A 23249-nucleotide genomic window follows, 5' to 3' on the forward strand; every position below is an offset into this window, starting at 1 on the left:
ATCTTGGTATATGTTGGCACTGAAAATCTATAACCTTACTTTTAAATGCATATATTATCAAAACAAATACTGAATGCAAACACGGGCAGTCTACAGTGGCTTCAAATGCAAAGGTAGGAATTCTAGTGAAAATGGTAGGAGTTCACACTTGAATAAACCATCTGCATTCCCAACATGGAAATGAAGAGTATTAAAGAGGCAAAAAGTCATATGTCTAAAATCTAGATAAACATCTCTTTCTAGTGGGAATTGAACAAAAACATAATGCAGTGAAAAGAACTGAGGCCTTGAACCTACTGGGTTCTGGCAGGGGGTAACTGCTAGAGGTGCAGCCCCCATCCTTTGAGAGTTAAAAGCACTCCCTGTGAAACGGGGAGCGGCAGCCTGGCTGGTTGGTCTGCAGTGAGGAGTCAGAGGTGCCTAGAAACCCAGCCCTCAGAAAGGTAACTAAACAAAACTGGTATCAACTACCACCTGTGGCTATAGTTTCAAACAAGCTGTGGGACGAGGAAGGCAGAGGTCACAGACAGAATGTAAAGATGAGGAAATGAATCAAGCCACCCACGGGTTCTGTGACTAGATCTGAAACGTCCTATCATAGGACAGGAGCCTCAAAGAAACAATACAAAATCTGATTCTAGGCTGGGGACCCAGGGGAAAGGAAAAGTGAGAAGGGGCAAACAAAACTGCCCAAAGTAAACCATACACAACCTTAAAACAAAGGAACATAAACTCACTACACAATTTACAAAATAGTCTGAAAAAGCCTTTAAATTAAGTATCTTCGGGATGCTCAAAAAGATAAAGAAAAACTCTCATGTAGAAAATAGAAATTATAATAAAATAGGATCAAACAAAGCAAACATAGAAGGAAAAAAATACATTTTTGAAAAAAGAAATATGGTCAGTGGAAAATGTTAACAGACATGATAAAGTGAAGGAGGGCCAGGGATAGATGAAACAGACATCTAGAAGCTGCAAGACAGGAGGGAGGGATTTACCAGAATGCAGCATCAAAGTACACTCAAGAGAGATGAAGCAAGGCTCCAAAATAGACATTTCAGGAAAAGAGACAGGAAACTCGTGGTGGAGAAGCATTATCCAAAGAGAGAGTAAAGGAGAAATCACCTGAATCAAAGAGTATTCCATGCAAAACTGTGTTTCAAGAACACACCAGAAGAAAGTAAAAGGACATCTAGACACACCACAGTGGATTCGCAGAATACCAAGAAAAAGGAGAAAAGCTTACAAAAACATAGTTTACCTACAAAGGAAAGTACACACAATAATAAACTATTATAAATTGTATAAAATACTAAAATTACCCTAGAACCCCAAAGATTAGCCTCACACTAATGGCAACAGGGAGCTGTGTCTGAAACGATCCCATTAATTCAGGGATACAGGAAGGGAACTACATGAAGTGGTCTGAGATCGACTGTGCTCCTGCATCCCAGCAGAGAGGACAGAGAGACACCTCCTCTCATCAGGAGAGCATCCTCAATTAGACCCCAGGAGGCTCACAGATTAATTTCAAATAAACATGAACTCACAATTGGAGTTTATCAAAGCCACTAGAACACAAATCACATGGTAAAGTGTCAGCAAATACAAGAAACAATCCCCAAATATTTCAAGTGTGTATATAATCAGAACGAAAATTACAAAATGTACACAGGATATTTACAAGATAAAAGGTGGCTTTACAAAAATGAGCTACTAGTATTGTCAAAAGTGACCAGAGAGATTTGAAAGAGAACCCAGCAAAATTTTTAAGAAATTAATTTTACTTTATTATTTAAACCAAAAACACAACGAATGGTGTCAACAGAATTCATGAACCAAATGATAACTTTGAAGTAAGTACCCAGATGTGGCTAGGAGATAAAAGTAGATGGGACATATGGAAGGAAAGTTAAGAAATAAGCAGGATAGCATAAGCAGTTCAGAAGGACGTTCAATACCTTTACTTATACAGGACCAGAGGTCTCAACATGATGATTCACTTTGTGAACCTTTGAGCCATTTCTACTGAGCCCTTCAACAAACAGCTTAAGATTTTTTTTTACTGTGAAGCTTTGCTTTCCCACCCATCTCCTCAGTCTCTCTTTTAAAGTAATTATCCAGAGCCAGTAATTACATTATTTGTTTCACATTCTCTACTCTTCTGTTATCTCTTAGAGAGTTGGTCCAAGAATATGTCATGAATTCATCTTGTTGGGAAATATTACAGCTGAATAGTTCTCTTGTTATACAAGTTCCACTGAGTAGAAAGGAAAAATAAGGGGGAGTAGAGTTAAGTGGGGGAGGATGGTCGCTCATCACAAAGGACAGAGAAATTTAAAGGACATCTTAAACAGTTAAAAGAAAAGCTTCAGCCTCTTTTTTTCTTTTTTCAAAATTTTATTTAAATTCTAGTTAGTTACCATACAGTACAATGTTGGTTTCAGAAGTAGAATTCAGGGATTCATCACTTACTTACAACACTAAGTGCTCATCCCAGGAACTGCCCTCCTCAATGCCCACCACCCATTTTCCCCTCTCTCCGCCTGCCCTCTATCAACCCTGTTTGTTCTCTGTATTTAAGAGTCACTTATGATTTGTCTCCCTCTCTGTTTGAAACTATTTTATTTCCCTTTCCTTCCTCCATGGTCTTCTGTTAAGTTTCTCACATTCCACATAGGAGTGAATACATACAGTATCTGTCTTTCTGACTGATTTATTTCACTTAGCATAATCCCCTCCAGTTCTAGCCACGTTGTTGCAAATGGCAAGATTTCATTTTTGTTCATTTTTCAGTAGTATTTCATTGTATATATAAATATATAAATAACTACACACACACACACACACACACACACACACACATCTTCATTATCCATTCATCAGTTGATGGACATTTGGACTCTTTCCATAATTTGGCTATTATTGATAGCACTGCTATAAATATTGAGGTATATGTGACCCTATGAATTAGCATTCCTGTATCCTTTGGATATTTTCCTAGTAGCACTATTGCTGGGTTGCAGGGCAATTCTATTTTTAATATTTTGAGGAACCTCCACACTGTTTTCCAGAGTGGCTGTACTAGTTTGCATTCTCACCAACAATGCACGAGGGTTCCCCTTTCTCCACATCCTCACCAACTACTGCTGTTGCCTGAGTTATTAATTTTAGCCACTCCGACCAGTATAAGGTAGTTTCTCAGTGTGGTTTTGATTTGTATTACCCTGATGATGGCAATGCTGATAATTTTTCATGTGTCTATTAGCCATATAGATATCTTCTTTGGAAAAGTGTCTATTCATGTCTTTTGCCCATTTCTTCACTGGATTTTTTGGGGGGAAGGGTGTTGAGTTTGAGAAGTCCTTTATAGATTTTGGATACTAACCCTTTATCTGATATGTCATTTGCAAATATCTTCTCCCATTCCACTAGTTGCCTTTAGTTTTGTTGATTTCTTCCTTTGCTGTGCAGAAGCTTTTTATTTCAATAAGGTCCCAATAGTTTATTTTTGCTTTTGTTTCCCTTGTCTCGGAGACATGTCAAATAAGAAGTTGCTGTGGCTGAGGTCCAAAAGGTTGTTGCCTATTTTTGTCTCTAAAATTTTGTCTCACATTTAGGTCTTTCGTTCATTTTAAGTTTATGTACAATGTAAGAACGTGGTCTAGTTTCATTCTTCTGCATGTTGCTGTCCTGTTCTTTCAGCACCATTTGCTAAAAAGACTGTCTTTATTCCATTTATTCTTTCCTCTTTAGTTTTCCTAGGTATTTTATGCTTCTTGGTGCAATTGTAAATAAGATTGATTCCTTGCTATCTCTTTCTATTGCTTCATTATTGGTGTATAGAAATGCAACCCATTTCTCTACATTGATTTTATATCCCACAACTTTGCTTCATTCTTGTATCAGTTGTAGCAATTTTTCGGCAGAGTCTTTTGGGTCACATACAGTATCATGTCATCTACAAAAAGTGAAAGTTTGACAATTAAACACAAACAAACTTATTGATAATACAGTAATTGTAGGTGACTTCAATATTCTACTTACAGCAATGGACAGATCACCTAGGCAGCAAATCAATAAAGAAACAATGGCCTTGAATGATACACTGGACTGGATGGACTTGACAGATATATTCAGAACTTTTCATCCAAAAGCAGCAGAATCCACATTCTTCTTGAGTGTACATGTAACATTCTCCAAACTAGATTACATACTGGGTCACAAAACAGCCCTCAGGAAATATAGAAGGACTGAGATCACACTATGCACACCACGTAATTTCAGATCGCAATGCTATGAAACTTGAAATCAACCACAAGAAAAAATTTGGAAAGCCTCCAAATGAATGCTACTAAAGAATGAATGGGTCAATCAGGAAATTAAAGAAGTTTAAAAATAAATGGAATCCAAACCTTTTGGGTTGCAGCAAAAGCAGTCCTAAGAGGAAAATACATTGCAGTCCAGGCCTATCTCAAGAAGAAAAATCCCCAAAATAGAACCTAACCTCCACATAAAGGAATTAGAAGCAGAGCAGCAAAGAAACCCCAAAGCAGCAGCAGAAGAGAAACAATAAAGATCTGAGCAGAAATAAATAATTTAGAATCCAAAAAGAATAAAAAAGAAAAGATCAATGAATCTAAGAGCTGACTTTTTGAGAGAATAAACTAAATTGATAAACCAGATTTCTCAAAAAGAAAAGAGAGGTGACCCAAATAGATAAAATCACGAATGAAAGAGGACAGAGCACAACCAACACCACAGAAAAACAAATAATTATTAGAGAATACTATGAAATATTATATGCCAACAAACTGGATGATCTGGAAGAAATGGACATATTCCTAGACACCCACACAAAACTCAAATGGGGAGAAATCAAAATTTGAACAGACCCATAAGTAGCAAAGAAACTGAATTGGTTATCAAAAATCTCTCAACAAGAGTCCTGGGCCGGATGGCCTGCCAGAGGAATTCTACCAGACACTTAAAGCATAGTTAACACCTGTTATTCTCAAGCTGTTCCAAAAAATAGAAATGGAAGGAAAGCTTCTGACTCATTCCATGAAGCCAGCATTGCCTTGATTGCAAAACCAGACAAAGACCCCACTAAAAAGGAGAATTACAGGCCAATGTCCCTGATGAACATGGATGCAAAAATTCTCAACAAGATACTAGCTAATCTAATTCAACAGCATATGAAAAGAATTATCCACCATGATCATGTGGGATTCATTCCTGCACTGCAGGGCTGGTACAATATTCATAAATCAGTCAATGTCATACATCACATTAATAGAAGAAAGGATAAGAACCATATAATCCCATAAATAGATGCAGAAAAAGCATCTATTTTGACAAAACACAGCATCTTTTCTTAACAAAAACCCTCAAGAAAGCCAGGATAGAAGAAACATACCTTCACATCATAAAAGCCATGTAGAAAGGCCCACAGCTAGTATCATCCTCAAGGGGAAAAACTGAGAGCTTTCCCCCTGAGATCAGGAACACGACAGGGATGTCCATTCTCACCACTGCTACTTAATGCAGTGTTGGGAGTCCTAGCCTCAGCAAATGTGAAATAAAAGGCATCCAAATTGCAAAGAAGAAGTCAAACTTTGACTTTCCATAGGCTTCTTATAAGTAATTTACTAAAAAAAATCCAGAAAGGAAAAAAAAAAAGAATAAATCAGAGAAGATGACAAAATATGGGTTTTTAAAATATGGAGGTGGGGTGATGGTAGTCAGTAAAAACTCTTACAATATAAAAATGTAACAACTAAGTGTAATTGACCCTGAAGAACACAAAATTAGAGACTTGCTGGTCTAAATTGAGAACCTCTCTTATAAGTGCAAGAAAAGATTTTTAAAAACACTCAGACCACAGGCATACAATGTAATATCTACACTAAGAGATATTAAAGATGGGAACAGAGGAACACCCAAAGAAAACTTAATTGTTTGAAAAGAAAAAAAGGAAGGGAGGGAGGGAGGGAGGGAGGAAGGAAGGAAGGAAGGAAGGAAAAGAAATCAAGTATGCAAGTTAAAAGGACTCACCACTTTTCAGGCAAAGTCAATCTGGGTCTCACTGGGCCAAAATTAAGGTGTCTGCAGGCTGTGTTCCTTTCTGGGGCTTGAGGGGAGAATCTGTGTCCTTGGCTCTTTGAGCTTCCGGAGACTGCTTACATTCCTTGGGTTTTGCTCCTTGCCATCCTTCCTCCCTCTTCAAAGCCACAGGGGCAGATTAAATACTGCCTTCTCAGCACAGCTCTCTGACTCTTCTACCTCCGCCTTCCTTTAATCTCCCTATTACAAGGTCATCTAATTAGCAACCTTCTATCTGCAACATGAAAGGGTGCATATTCCCAGGTTCCAGGGATTAGGAAATCGACATCTTGGAGGTAGGGGGATTATTTTGCCTAACTAATGAGCCTTGTAATAGAGTTTGCTTAATTGTGTTTCAGGATCTGTAAACATGCCATACCTGATCTAATTTAGCAGATGCTCCCTAAACATCTGAGCCCTTTTCAATACTTAGCCCTTAAACATCTGGCATAAAGTTCTCCACAATGAAACCTTTTCCGCTACCTCCACAGTCCTATCTCCCCTTAAACTAATGATTTAGGGGTGCCTGGGTGGCTCAGTCGGTTAAGCATCCGGCTTCGGCTCAGGTCATGATCTCACAGTTCATGGGTTCGAGCCCCGCATCAGGCTTTGTGCTGACAGCTCAGAGCCTGCTTTGGATTCTGTATCTCCCTCTCTCTCTGACCCTTACTGCTTGCGCTCTCTCTCAAAAATAAATAAAAAAACATTAAAAAAAACTTAAACTAATGATTTAAACCAAATATTCACATGATTTTTGGAACAATAATTCTTTAATTTACCGTGTACTCTTATAATTCTGTTCCATATGTATTTTTACCCCCATCAAAAACTTTCATCTGTATGCGGAAAATATTTCTTTTGTAATTACTTTGTTCATGTCCTTCATTCACTTTTATTTTAGGATGTCTACATTTTATGTGGAGACATAAATAAACATCTATATGTAAAGAATAATGCTCACCATGTATATTTCAAATATTCTTTCCAATTTTTTAAAAAATTGTTTTCAAAAAATTATAAAAGAAAAAAGTAGATCATTTTGTATTGTTTACAGAAATTGTTTACTCATTATAATATGAGTAAATTATTATAAAATGAGAGAAAGCTTAAGAAAACAGAAAGCAAAACAAAAATACAGTTCATCTAATCATTGAAGGAAATGTAGAGAAAAAGAAGGGAATATTGAAATGACCACATAGTAGTGTAATTAAGATGTTTATCTCCTTATATAAAGCTTGTTTTTTTCCTGTGTGGCAGGACATGGTCTAGATCCTTTCTGCCCACCCCTGAGTTCACCTGCAGCTGCAGAGGACAATTCCCAGATGGCTGACAGATCCCAACCTTAAGACCTGAGTCTCTCAAATTCTCTTTCCAAGAGTCTTTCTCTGTCTACTTTGGAGCCTGCTTAATCTACACACAAACCGCTTGAAAAGGCCAAGAAATCAGTGATGGGCAACCTACAAGAAATGAGGGATAATAGTCGGGGAGAAGTACGCCAGCCTCCATGTCCCATAGGTAAGGTACAATTTACACACTTGCAAAGAGGGTCCCCACTGGATGGGCCATAATCACCCACAATGGCAACCTGTCCATTTGTGTATGCTTCATTGGGTTTTCACTCTTCCCCATCTCCCCTTTCCCCATTTCATTACTTCTGCTTCCTTGGATCATGTTCTTTCTTTCTTTTTTTTTTTTATTAATGTTTGTTTATTTTTGAGAGAAAGAGTGCATGAGTGGGGGAGAAGCTGAGAGAGGGAAACACAGATCCCAAAGCAGGCTCCAGGCTCTGAGCTGTCATCACAGAGCCCCATGCAGGCCTCAAACTAACAAGCAGTAAGATCATGACCTGAGCTGAAGTTGGACACTTAACCTACTGAGCCACCCAGGCACCCCATCTTCACTTTTTTTTGTACGTTTATTTGTGTATTTGAGAGAGAGAGAGAGAGCAAGCGAGCATGAGTAGGGGAGATATAGAGAAAGGGAGAGAGAATCCCAAGCAGTCTGCTCGCTGTCAGCGCAGAGACTGATGTGGGGCTCAATCTCAAAAACCAAAAGATCATGACCTGAGCTGAAAACAAGAGTCAGAGGCTAAATCAAATGAGTCACCCAGGCTCACTTTCTAGAAAAACCACCTGCTATACAGTACCTGGCAATATCGCAGGTATCCACATAATGACAGTCTTAAACCACAACTTAACCAGAGTCTTGGTAAAACACTTCATATTCCATCTGAAACATGAGAGGAGGAGAGGTCTGTCAGGAGCTGATATGAAGCCATCTCTGACTCGCCTCCCCACTGACCATCGTAGGATGACTTCTCACCACCTCCCACATTCTGATCAGAATAGCACCATCAGAATAGAACTGCCGAAATGAAATAACTAGTGCAGTAATCTAGACATGATCCAAACTCATGCTGCAGTCTTCTGGGTCCTTTGCTTCCATGTGTGTGACAAGGGTCAAGGATGGCTGGCCCCTTTGGCATATTCTTCATTTTGCTGTATGTATAATCTAAAACTGGCTTGGTGTATCTTTATCATCTGAGTTGTCATACCTTGACTTTGCCCTCTTTTGTATGTGTGAGATGGACACCCACACCCAAGTCTCAGGGTCTACATTTGGAGGAACTGAACTAAGATAGGCATATATCACTTTTACAACTGGTCACTATAGGATTCTTTTAAAAATCTAGATATATCAGCACTTCTGTATCCCCTGGGTAATTTTTTGAAAACAATTTTTTAAAAAATTGGAAAGAATATTTGAAATATACATGGTGAGCATTATTCTTTACATATAGATGTTTATATACGTCTCCGCATAAAATGTAGACATCCTAAAATAAAAGTGAATGAAGGACATGAACAAAGTAATTACAAAAGAAATATAGATCCTAAAGAATAAGTGCAAGGCAGTTCAACCTTAAAGCATCGTTAATCAAATAGACAAAAATTATACTAAAATGCCATTGTTTGCTATTAAATGGGAAAATTTAAATGATAATATCCAACATTAGCATGGGTGCAATGGAATAGGCACTCTCATATACTATGTTAGGGTATAAACTGATCCAAATTCCTGGAGGCATTTTACAAAGCTTTACAAATGTTCAACTTCTTAACATGGGTGATACCCTGCAAAAGAATTTTCCTCTGGGAAAAGCAGGGATATTCACAGAAAGTTCCGCACAGAAGTGTTATGTCTAAGTGATGGGATTTTTATGCATGATTTTCATTTTCATATTTTCTATAGTTTTTTCCATTAAACATGGAGAGCCATTAATAAGCAGAAAAACAAAGTAAAAATATTTTATTTTAAAAGATAAAGCATTAACCAACAATTACATTAACCAACAATTATATTTCACAAAAGGACCACGACCCTTATGCTTTTCCTACTTCCACCCCATTAAAGTGTACAAGGATGATACAAGTGAACTAACTTGCCACCGTAGGCTATATGCAGAGAGGAAATAGAACTCCCTGTTTTTCTCCCTTGACATAGAATCAACATGGTCTTTCTCTAAAATCTAAAATCTAAAAGACAGAATGACTTGGCAGGAGATGTGAACTGAAGGCAATTTTCTACCTATCTGGATCTTAATACTCAGTTATGTGTCAGATGTCACCTATAGGTATTTTCTGCATTGACCACCCCTTATTTACCACAGCTAAAACACATAATGGATAAAGCCAATTACTCCAAGAAATAGATTAGCATTCTTCATACAATGGATGTTAACATTGAAGTTACTATGAGAAGAAAAATAATGATTTTTTTCTCAGAATATGATAGCTTTGACTTTAAGAGCTGAAACATTTTAATGTCAACTCCCATCATTTGACAGATCAGGCCTTTCTTGTTCTTTCGAACACATACTGAGATATTTTGAATTAATGTTAATGCTCACTTCCTGGAACATAATGGAATTTTCTTGTCTTTTCCAATAAGGAAAAATAATCTAACCACATCTTAATCAAATCAGCCATTTCTTATACATATTGTCAAATCTCAGAGGCCGTAACTTAAGAGGCATCATTATTTTAGGAACCATAGAAAAACACTGCAAAGTAAACTATGAGAAAGTGTACACCTCAATTATAAGATGCACACTGATTTTAGAGATGTTCAAATGAAGGGGAGGGGAGTGCATCTGAGAAAGTATGCAGAGTTTAGATGTTTCAGCCCTAGACCGGGGGCAATTCTTGGTTCATTTGATTCATCTTCTGCATTCTTATTTCTGAAAGGAACTGACAAGTTTATAAACATATTCAAACTTAACCACTCAAAGACTAGCAGGAGAAAGTGAGATTCAATCTCCATACCCTGGTAAGTTGCCTGTGAGCAGTGATGTGCCAGAGCCAGCCGCAAACCAGAATAAGCAACAGGTTGTCAAATTGTCAAGACTCACGTAGTTTGGTTGTTACAGCCAACGAGTACAAGTTAAATTATATTCCCTTGAATTAAATATATTCTACTAAAAACAAGGGTAATAAATACTCAAAAAGCATCAGCTCCCAATTATTTTACTACATTTTGCTATTATCTATGCTCCAGCTGGACAGCTGAAATTCTGCATGCCGGTGATCTACAGCCCATCTCCCACCAGTCGTGCATTCAGTGAGGGCCCAGTGGTAGCTTCAGATCAGCCAAAGGTGGGCATAGGTACACCCTGGAAATCAGCAAATGTTACAAATTGGCACTTTTTCCCTCCCTAAAAGTCAATTATTAAACATTCACCAGCATACCACTGTGTACAATAAAAGTCTGGTTTGAAGATTGATAGTCTAGCTACATATTATACATGATACACATCAATTTACGTTATGCATATTACACACAGGAGGCTGGGAAGCCAAAAAGAAAAAGCAAAATCTTAACATTGACCTCAAAACAAACTGCAAAGGTTTTATATATATATATATATTTAAACTTATTTTCTATATATATATGGTTATATATATATATACACATATATATCTTTATATACCTTTTCAATTTGTTATATATAGTTATATATACACATATATATCTTTATATACATATGTACATATCTTTATATACATATACTATATATGTATATAAATACATGTGTATATATACTGTATACATAAGATTTATTTTATTCCAATTATTCAGGGGGGGAAGGTTACTCAAATTTTCAGCATTCATATGTCTGAATGACCTTCTTACCTTGACTGTTTAATAAAATTCAGAATGCTACACAGTGCAATTTTTTTACCATATGGTACCTCTAATTTGAGTGGGATTATAATTTATCCATAGTTTCCCACTAAATGAGAGACCATATTACTATCATTTTTCAATGACAGCAACCTGGTATGGATTTGATTCCATGATGTTGCCCTCGGAATGACCCTCCTCATCTACAGACTAGTGAAATCCAAATGGGTCAAATGAAATTTATATGCTGAACACGGATTACTGAAGCAACAATCTTTTATGATTTTCTCTCATTTTGTGAATAATGATATTAAATGATTTCTGTATAAAATAGTAAAAACAAAACAACAACAACAAAAATATGATCTTATAAGATGTCAAAGACTGCAGTTCACTGTCCTTTGCCTGCCTCCTTTCTGAGGACTCGGGTAACCTGAGGAGGTTTATTTATGAGAATTCATGTAAATTCCATTAGGCTCTTCTTAATACCCACTGGCACTTTAGAGAGAATATATTTTATTTTATTTGCATTTACATAATACAATTTGATAGTCCCATATTGTATAATTTCATTTCACTCAGTTCCTTTTTTAAGGGAAACGAATTGCTTGCAGCTTTTCTACAAGAGACCCTATTGAACTAAACCCAAATAACTCACAGAGAACTGGTTGCCATGGCTATTCAGAAAAAAATAAGACACTATTGCTAATAGGAATGTTGAAGAGCCTGATTTCCAACCTGGATTTATAACACTAGATTTTTGATCATATGAATTAATGAAGCCAATGCAGCATCCACTTGTCTCCAAGGAAATGAAGACACATCTTCCTTTTCATAGTTTTTAAATAATGTGTGAACATGTATAACTAAACAATTAAAAAATTTAGAGATATCAGTATCACCTGTGTTGACTCTGTTTTTGCTTTCTAATGCAACATTACTTTCTCCTCCTTGATGTAACTCAAATTTTCACTAGGGATTACTTCTGACCCTAGAGTCATTAAACACTGAGTTTGTCAGTGTGAACAAAGAGAAATAAAATTGTGATGGAGCATGGCCCCTTCAGGAAATGTCAACAAGCTCTTCATTACTGAGACAAAGGTTCCCAGCAAGGTTGGAGCAGAGAATGACAAGAAATAAACCTAGAAAGGTACCTTGGGAAAGACTGTGAAGGGCCACGTATATGTTGTAATAAGAAGTCTGACATTCTCTTATAATGCAACCAAGAGTCACCAAATGTAATTCTTTGAACAGAGCACAATTTTTTAAATGCTTTATAAGCTTTGATTTGGTGACTGAGTGAAAATGTGTTAAAAAATTGCTTGAATAAAAAATTCCAACATCTTAAAACACAATTGCGATAATCTAAGAGAGAAGGAAGTTGTACTATGAAATGACTTCAAGAATCACTGGATAAATATTCCTATTTTCCATTTTAAAAATCCAGTCATATTAGTGATAAGACAGGAGCTTTGTAGCTTTACTGAGGCTTAAAGGCTTACAGGTTTCTATTTCACTGCCTCCCCACCTCATGCTCCTCTAGAAGCTTCTGTCTGCCCAAACACACTTCCACAAGATGAAATGCTGGTGCTCCCATTCCCCATCTCAAGTATTCAGTCTTGGTAAGCAGCCCAGGCAATCCAGTCTGCCCTTTCTAGTTCCTGGAATTCTGGAGAATAACACTTTCTCCATCTTATTACACATATACCTGGATTTCTCCTCTCTGGGTATAATTAGTAAAGACCAGTTTTGAAGATTTTCTTTAGTTTCTGTAAATTTTTTATAAACTTAAAATAGTATACATTTTTTAAAAATATATATACCTATCTTGTATGTATGTGTGTGTGTGTGTGTGTGTGTGTGTGTGTGTATAAATAACCTGAGAAAATACTGTGTCACTCATCATCAGGGAAATACAAATCAAAACCATTCTGAGATACCACCTCACACTGGTCAGAGTGGCTAAAATGAACAAATCAAGAGACTACAAATGCTGGTGAGGATGTGGAGAAACGGACAACCCTCTACTCTGTTGGGGGGAATGTAAACTGGTACAGCCACTCTGGAAAACAGTGGAGGATCCTCAAAAAATTAGCAATAGAACTCCCCTATGGCCCAGGAATAGCACTGCTAGGAATTTACCCAAGGAATATAGGAGTGCTGATACATAGGGGCACGTGTATCCTAATGTTCATAGCAGCACTTTCAACAATAGCCAAATCGTGGGAAGAGCTTAAATGTCCATCAACAAATGAATGGATCAAGAAGATGTGGTTTATCTACACAATGAAATACTACATGTAAATGAGAAAGAATGACATCTGGCCACTTGTAGCAATGTGGATGGAACTCGAGGGTGTTATGCTAAATAAAATAAGTCAGGCAGAGAAGGACAGATACCATATGCTTTCACTTGTAAGTGGAACAGGAGAAACTTAACAGAGCACCGTGGGGGAGGGGAAGGGGAAAAAATAGTGGGGGAGAGGGAAGGAGGAAAACCATGAGAGATTCTTGAACATTGAGTACAAACTGAGGGCTGATGGGGGAGGGGGAGAGAGGAAGGGGGGTGATGGGCATGGAGGAGGGCACTTGTCGGGATGAGCACTGGGTGTTATATGGAAACCAACTTGACAATAAACTCTAAAGGAAAAAAGAAAGAATCTGAGAAAATAATAAAAGTATTTCTCTTTACCTAGTAGTGGGGAGGCATAAAGGGGATCCCACTGTAGAGAAATTTTTCAGATTTATATTTTGAAGAGTTTTCTTAACTATATCTGAGATAATAAGAAAATGCTGATTCAAGGGAACAGAAATAGTTTTTATAAGAACAGATCAGATTTCATTGATTTCATGCCTCTTCATTGGGACTATATATTGGAATTAGAAAGGAAATTAATTCAAAACAACCAAAATCTTATTGGACTAGGTGACCTTTACTTTTTAAATTTTATTCATTTTTGAGAGAGAGAAAGCACAAGAAGAGAGGGGCAGAAAGAAAGAGAGAGAGAGAGAGAGAGAGAGAGAGAGAGAGAGAGAAAGGGAGAGAGAATCCCAAGCAGGCTCCACACTGTCAGTGCACACATGAACATGGGGCTCAAACCCATGAATCGTGAGATTATGACCTGACTCAAAATCAAGATTTGGATGCTTAACCGACTGAGCCATTCAGGCACCCCAAGAGTAGGTGAACTTTAAAGGGAATGGTTTTCAATCTTGTTTACAACCCCATCGTATCAAAGCAATGCCCAATCCTATCAGCAGCGGTAACAATATTTCACTATACCAATACTTCTTATTTGAGGAGGGGGGGTGATCTACCTCTGGTTGGGGTGGTTCACATCCCAATCTAGAGGCATGAGGGGAAATTAATGGATGTGTGCATTTTAAAAAAGCTTCCCCGTGAAGCTGACATCTTTCAACCCAGCATCTGCCATTTCACCCATCTCCACCCCTACCAGAAATAGTCTCCCCATCTCTAGCTTTGAGTTAATGTCTGCATTACGCCTGGCTCACCAGAAGGGGATCTGAGACCTGAGGCTTAAGGATTAAGTTGAGTTTTGGTTGGAGTAGTCAGGTCCGTATTTATATTCTCACTGTGCTCCTCTGACATGAACTAAACTCTGTTTCTTGATTTAAAGCAAACTCCTAGATGAAAGCTGCATTCAGCTGCAGACAGTTCTTTCAGGCCAACACAGAGATTTTTCTTTTAATGTATGTTTGGTTGTCTTTAGAGCATAGATTTTCCAGTTCTCTGTAATCATCTCTATCATCTCTCTCATACACCAGGTTTTATTCATTTATTTGTTTTCTATGTGGTCCGTAGAGGGATTTTATTTTTTAATGTTTTTTAAATGTTTATTTATTTTAAAACACACACACACACACACACACACACACACACACACACACACACACAGTGTGAGTGGGGTTGGGGCAGAGAGGAAGAGACAGAATCTGAAGCGACTCCAGGCTCCCAGTGTCCGCACAGAGCCTGACATGAGGCTTGAACCCACAAACCACGAGATCATGACCTGAGCCAATGTCCAGTGCTTAATCAACTGAGCCTCCCAGTGGCTCCCCTAGAGGGATTTTAGTTTGTGATACCCAGGTTAGGACAAGATACTTTATAAAGATGTAACACGTGGGGTGCCTGGGTGGGTCAGTCAGTGGAGCAGCTGGCTCAGGTCATGATCTCATGTTCATGAGTTTGAGCTCTGCATCGGGCTCTGTGTTGACAGCTCAGATCCTGGAGCCTGCTTCCAATTCTGTGTCTCCCTCTCTCTTTGTCTGCCCCTTCCCCACTCACACTCTGTTTCTCTCATTCTTTCTCAAAAATAAACAAACATTTAAAAAAATTATAAAGATGTAACACATCTTACTTAAAAAATGAAAGTTTCCTAACAAAAAATATGTCATAAGGAATGTAGGGACAGAGTGAGCTTTCTCAGGAAAGTATAATTATTCTATTTCATTGTCTTTTCATCAAAGATCTTGTTCCTTCCAGGTCTATCATGAGGCTTAAGAGTCACAGAATGAGTTTGAGTCATCTGAATCTTGTTGTAAAAACAAAAACAAAAGGACTGTCATGTTTCTCATGAGCTGCCTGAAGTTTAGACTCAAATAAAACCTTGCCGTAAGTCTGTGTCTCTGTCACTTCGTAGACATTACAAATTAGGTCACACTGTTCCCATTGTTGTGTTAACATGACAATCTTCCTTGATTAGTAAAGGCTATAGTTTTTCTTGCCCCAAATTATATGTTAAGTCCTATGCTCAATATGATGGTATTTAGAGGGGAGGCCTTTGGGTGATGAATAAGTCATGAGGGTGGAGTCCTCGTGAATCACAGTAGTGTCCTTATGAAAGAAATTTCAGTGAGTTCCCTTCCTCTTGCCATGAGAGGAGGACACAGGAAAAAAAAAAAAATGGCCAGGAAACAGGTTCTTACCTGACACTGAATCTACTTGATCTTGGACTTCCCAGCCTCCAGGACCCTGAGAAATGAATGTCTGTTGTTCATATGCCACCCCATCTATGGTCTTTTTGTTTTAGCAGCCTAAAGGAACTAAGACAGAAATCAAGAATTTTGTTGCCACTTGCCTTGTTGTCCTATATCAATATTTCTAGGTCCTTAAGAAACTTGTTTCTGGGCATACTATGATTTTTTAAAATTATAGACCAATAAGATAAAATGATTTAATGTTAGAGAATACAACAATCTAATATAGTTGGAAGAATCTGATTCATTTTCTCCCAAGTGATTATTATCATTGAGAGTGACAGACAAGAATGTCATAAAGATAAGGAAAGAAAGTAAATACATTAAGGGAAAAGAATGATTAACATGAGACAGAAGGCTAAGGTCTATGGTGCAGGTGAATCTATTCAAGGCCCTTACTTGAATAGTGCCAAAATGTTCTCTCACTCATCTTACCTTCAACATGCATAAGAAAAAATATATCCCTCTGATTTGAAAGAATTTTAAAATGCTACCCACTCTTTTCTGAAGAAATGCTCATCACTGTGACAGCTTTGAGTTGGCAAAGTTGATGTTCTGAAAGGTTATTGACAACCTCGTGTTTTCCCTGTGACTCAGGAAGCTACCATTAGGTGGGTAGTATTACACCAATTTCGCTAAATAGTTCAAAAAACTTATGAGCAGTGTATGGAAAGCAAGATGATAGCATTTTTTTGCCCTCAGTTTTGATTTTCAAATGTGCTTCTTTATTAAGTATAAGCACTGAATATTTTAATGGTTACAAGTTTTTCTTTCATATACCTAGGTATGCATAGAGTGTGACAATACTTCTATAACTTTATTTTTTTTTTTAATGTTTTATTTATTTTTGATACAGAGAGAGACAGAGCATGAGAGGGGGAGGGGCAGAGAGAAGGAGACGCAGAACCAGAAGCAGGCTCCAGGCTCTGAGCCAGCTGTCAGCCCAGAACCTGACGCGGGGCTCGAACCCACGAGTGTGAGATCTGACCTGAGCCAAAGTCGGAGGCTTAACCGACTGAGCCACCCAGGCGCCCCTACTTCTATAACTTTAATCTCATTTGGCCCCATCTCCATCAGTCTGGAGGTCTCCACTCCCGCTTTGTTTACATCCTGTGGGTAGGGAGGAGTTAGAAATCATCCACTGACATCCACCAAAGAATGTTTTTCAAACTGTATGTTTTAATCTATGACATCAATTTAGTAGATCACACCAAATGCATTTAAATGAAAGAATAGAATACAAGGAAAAGAAAACATAAGCCAGCATTATAAATATTGTTTTATGAACATTTTATGTGTCCTGGAAGACAATGTAAAATGTCTTTCTTATAGACTAAAATTAGGCCATGGGCCTAAATTGTCAAAAAAAAAACAAAAAACACTGCATAATGGGGTGCCTGGATGGCTCAGTCTGTTAAGTGTTCACCTTTGGCTCAGGTCATAATCTCATGAGTTCATGAGTTCAAGCCCCCACATCAGGCTCTCTGCTCTGTCAATGCAGAACTCGCTTCAGATCCTCTATCCCCCTCTCTCTTTGCCCTTCCCCCATGCACGCGCTCTCGCCTCCTCTCTCGCTCTTGCTCTTTCTCTCAATAAATAAATAAACATTAAAAAAAATACTGCACAAGACATTGATGTGACCACTGTGTCTCCAGACATGAGGTCTAAACATTGCTTACATCTTCGGTAAACTATCCACAAGGTCTCTGCTGTGCCAGATTTTTCTCTGTTACCTTCAGGCCTCATACTGGGATGCACAGAAACATGTGGCCACTCTCACATGCTACCTGAGAACAGGAGAGAGCTTTCTGAGGCTCTGTGAAGCCCTCTCTGCCTGGACACCTCACATAGATATTTCTATTCTACATGCCTTGACTTCGTAGGAATTCATAACTTGCTATCTCCCCAGGCTTCAGTCCTGGAGTTAAGGATTCAGTGGCCACTGGTCCTGAATACCCAAATCTACCCAGGGGTTGTAATTTCTGCCCCCAGGAGGGGAGTACAGACCCACTTAACAGGGAGACACACTTAGATCTCATATTCTGTCTTCAGACTCTCAGACTCTTTTTGCCTCCCAGTTCTTGACATTTTTATCTAGTCTAGGAGAAGAAAAATGGTCGCTGGTGGTATTATTTCATAGCTCTCATTCATAGTATAATTGCATGGCCCCAAGGGCCTCAACACTGTGGTCCTTGAGCTCCGCATCACTCTGGCTCTTTAAGCCAATACAAATGCCCAGGTTCTTCAAAACCAAAAGCATTTTTCTTTCAAAACTGTTGTTTCTCCCCCACATTTATAAGCCTATTTTTAAAACTAAAAGCTAAGAATTGACAGATTTTTCCATTCTTCTATAACAACCTTTCCCCAAGGCAACGGACACCTGAGTCATATGTTTTAGCTTTGCTAGGAAACAGACTGTGGGGTAAAGAGAAATTACCAGACATGAATAATGTTTCTAGTGTTTCAACATTATTTCTAATGCTCAAATTTAAAAGGATAATAGTTAAGGAAAAATTCAAAGATGTGTGTATGTCTGTGATGCCCTCACTCTGGTGTTGCAGTTGCAAAATACAGTTTAGTCAAATTCTATTTTTATCCAAAGATTGAATAGAAGAATTCTTTTAAACGTTCCTTGAAAAATTACATAATAATTTTTTCCAAACTTTTGGTTAGCTCTACCTCCAGTGATTAATAAATCATTGAAATTCTCTGCAGTGACTTGGGTTGGGTTTTCATTCAATGTTAAACTCTGCAAATTTGCTATGATGCAAAGTAAGATGATACTAAATTGTGGCTTCTGGTATAACATTTGGAAAAATAATTGTTTTAACCTCCCCAATTTGTAAAAGCTTATCAAAAATCTTATGGTTTGAGGAGGCAAACCAACTTGACTGTAAACTAAGTGGATACTATTGCCAAATAGATACCCTTCCATGTAAACTATACCTACCCAGTCTTTGTTTAGTTGCATCAGAACGTGCAAGAAATTTTTTGCCATTATTTTATTTCATTTCATTTTATTTATCTTATCTTAGAGGGAGAGATAGAGTGCATGAGCAGGGAAGAGGGGCCGAGAGAGAGAGAGAAAGAGAGAGAGAGAGAGAGAGAGAGAGAGACAGACAGACAGACAGAGAGACAGAGACAGAGAGAGAGGGAGGGAGAGTGAGTTTTAAGCATGCTGATACAGGGCTGGATCCCATGACCCTGGGATCACGACCTGAACTGAAGTGGATGCTTAACTGACTGAGCCACCCAGGTGCCCCAGGCCACTATTTTCATTCATTATTATCATACTTAAATTCTTCTATTTGTAAAATATACTACTAAATATCATACTTAAATTTTTACATATTTGTAAAATATGCTGTGTATTATTAAACACACGGTAAGGCTGGTGATCGTGAAGGAATATGCCAGAATCAATAATTTTGGAAAGAAGATGTGGCCAATCAATTTTAATGACACCTTTTACTAATAAAAGAAATTCTAGATTTATTCAGACTTATGGAAAATTTAGTCTTGAATTATAGGAGTTTTGAGTTATAGGCGGCCTTCAGAGAAGCATCCTTTGCATAAAATGCAAATGCCTAGTACTTGAGCGACTTATACCTGTGGCAATAAGTACTTCAAAGTTGTGAATTATTCTGATGACTGTTATTTTCCTCAAACTAGTATCAGAATGATTCAAATCACCCCATCTTTGGCTCCATCCTTTTCAAAATTCGTTCCTGCCAACATGATTTATCAGGAGTTGGGAAAGTGATTGCAGCTATTTAATGTGCCTATACATTGTTTCTGAAATGCCTGTGACTGTTTTTTGTGTGTGCCATTTAGAGGATGACACATAACAGCTTTGTAAAGCTGCTTTTCCCACTTGAAAATGTGTTAAGCACCTATCAGTCACTGCTCTGTTTTCCTGATATATACTTACAGAGTCTTACCGCAACATTATAAGCTAGACATTTATGTCAGTCAAGTTCCAACCAAGAAAACAGAAACTTTCCAAAGAAATTAAAACAAAGGTAACTTCAATACAGGGATGAGGATGGGGAGAGGGATCAGAAAAGCAGCTAGCAGTTAGAGATAGCAGAAATTGTGACTGGCTGCGAGAGAGGTGGAGTGGGGGGAAGAGGCAGAGGAGTGGATTCCTGAAATCTAGAGTTTTAGCTATTCTGGCAGAAGCTGAACTCCTGATTGGGCTGCCAGGCATCGTGGAGTCAGAGAAGAAACAGTGTCAGAAATGCGAGCAAGATAGGAAAAAAAAGGGGAAGAAGTCTCCCTTCCTCTTGAGCCCCAATCTATCAGTGCCTCCCTTTGGTATAACCTAGGACAGAAACTCAGGGAGGAGAGCATGCTGCAGAAGTTAGCTCCCCCACCAAACAGAGCCAAGCTGGGGAAGGAAGGGCCAGGAAGGAATCTTAGGGTAAACAGCAGCACAGCATTACCTCTTCCTGCTCTTCATATGGGGAGGCCAGGCCACTTCTAGTCAATAGCTTTGCTATGCGGATGTGAAACAAACTTTGCACTCAGTTCCTTCCATGACAGTAATTACATATAACCCCAGAAGACAGTTTGCTGGAAGAGTGTGGAGCTATAAATCTTACCTATACCAGAATACAATCTTAAAAATAAACATAAGTAGGACTTGAAATCTTTTGCATATATATATAAAACACACACACACGCACACACACACACTTTTTTAGAACATTTATTAAATGTTCTAAAAATGTAGTTTAAGATACCTATTCAGGCAATGTAATAAATTCAGCATAATTGCTTCATTTTGAATAAAATCATCTACCACTTGGTATTAAACGGCAGCAGGGACAATGAGCATAATAAATCTTAATTACATTAACCTTTTTAGTCAGTTATATGACTTCAGTCTCAGAATTTCTGGATTGATTTTTATATGGTTTATAAATATAAATCCTTAAAGTGCATAAGGTAATACAAATTCAGTTCCTGCTTTTAAATTATCAATATTTCTAATTACACATATATTTTCTGAGTTTTCCTGTGCCATTAACACAACTAAACCTGTTGGAATTCGAGGAGCGTGTAAATGACTTTCCCTGGGTAATTGACAATCTCAGCCACTGTACAAATCAATCTCACTAATCTTCAGCAAACTATAAATTAAGAAGTGAGGCTATGGCCAGCTTATTGATTCCTTGCCAAGAATTTTCTCTAATATCCTCCTTCTATTCCATAAATTAAAATGTTTCCACTGTGTCCTCAAAAACTCATACTTAATTATTAACAAACTTCCCCGTGACGACAGCTTCTTTACTAACTGTTGCCTTGTCTCCTAAGTAAAAACTGGCTCTTACTAGAGGACTCCAATACCCCTGTCGGTCTTTCAAAGGAAATCATTTGTTCTCAGTCATAACATCCTCTTTGGGGTCTGATTCAGGGCACTTCTTGCTCCCCACTGCTGCTCATATGCGACTTCCACAGACTTTTGCAAGTCTATCGCCCTTTGAGGCTCACTCAGGTCATTGGCTGTATTATCGCACTCCACTTCACCAGTGGGAACTACCAAGCTCATAGCTAGCACACAGCTAGCTCACTGCCATCACCTTCTTTCACCAACCTGGTTATCTTGCACATCCATGGGGACAACATTTTCTGAAATCCTAGTACCCTGATTCTCCTCCCGAGGACCTTCTCCTTCACTCTCCTTCAGCTGTCTACTTTTGTGACCACCCAGAAATCCATCATCACTTGGAACTGCTCTATTTGTGACATCATAAATTTAGCCTTTCTGTTCTCTAACTAAAAATATCTTACTTTTCTGGATTGTTTACTCAGTGGTCCCAATACACTAGTGCTCTCAATTCATTAGGATCTGTAGTTCTCAACTTCTTATTTGTCTGGATCTTTCTCTCTATTATTTCCTCCCATATATCTATATGGCCTAACATTTGTGACCCCCTCCCTTTTCTCCCTTACCTATTTTTCTATAATTCTAGCCCAGGAGAACACTAACCCTAGGTGAACCCCAATGTCTTGCCTTCTCTGCACATGTACTTGGGCAATGGAGATTTGCTATATAAAATCACAAAAATTGGTAGATTTTTATCAGTATAAATTTAAGACCACCAACTTCAACTGAAAGTTCATTATTATCCCAAAATGCCATTCTGTATCCTTAATCAAGTCTCTACCCTGTTTAACGTTATTGCTATTTTAAACATCCACTGACCCCAGACATGTTGCTTTTTTGTTCCTCACTTTCTCTCAATGGATGACCTTTCCCTTCAATTTCATGAAAATAAGAAAAGCAAAATAGAGTGAGGCTCCTTCAGTGCCCAGCCTGTGGCTGCCTAATTATCTTTTCTTCCCTTCCTCCCCCTCCTTATGTTAGTACATGTTCTAGACCAGTGGTTCTCAAAGGTTAGTTCCCAACTAAGCAGCAGCAGAGAACGAGATAGAAATGCAAATTCTCAGGCCCCGCTTCAGGCCTGCTGAATCAGAAATTCTCAGAAGAAACCCAATGATTTCACGTTTCAACAAGCCCTCCAGGTGATTATGATGCAGGCTCAGGTTTGAGAACACTAGGACTTACACTAGCCCTTCTCTCTGTGCTCTGGATCCCACCCAGTATCACACTCCCAGGTTTGGAGAAATAGCACCAACCTTTCCCTCCACTGCCACCACCTCATCCAACACCTAGCTATTTCAGGGTACTCTTAACTCCCCTCTCTTCTTCAGTCTTTTTCCCCAGAAGCCAATTATTCATCCTGCACCCAGTGTGATCCTTTAGGGGAATAAATTTGCTGGTATCATTCTATTTCTTAAAACCTGTCAAATTTTTTACTTCAGCATAGCATACTATCTATCCAATCTTTCAAGCTATCTTGCAGGTCTTTCAAGTTCTGGGGTCTGTCTCCCCAGCTTCCTCCTATACAATCCATCTCCTTGAATTTTAATACTCTAGGCATCCTGAGATT

At 38.3% G+C, this 23249-nt stretch overlaps 1 protein-coding gene across 1 annotated transcript in view; it reads right to left on the bottom strand.

Moving 5' to 3' along the window:
• Window positions 1-10618: 10618 nt before the first annotated feature.
• ARL6IP6 (ADP ribosylation factor like GTPase 6 interacting protein 6) overlaps window positions 10619-23249 on the bottom strand; it is a 270193-nt gene continuing 257562 nt past the window's right edge. The window contains exon 5 of the mRNA XM_029934577.1: window positions 10619-10780. The gene's annotated coding sequence lies outside the window, so the exon portion shown is untranslated. The remainder of the gene's footprint in view (window positions 10781-23249) is intronic.

Source organism: Suricata suricatta, chromosome 3 (assembly GCF_006229205.1).
Source record: "Suricata suricatta isolate VVHF042 chromosome 3, meerkat_22Aug2017_6uvM2_HiC, whole genome shotgun sequence".
Lineage (NCBI taxonomy): Eukaryota > Metazoa > Chordata > Mammalia > Carnivora > Herpestidae > Suricata > Suricata suricatta.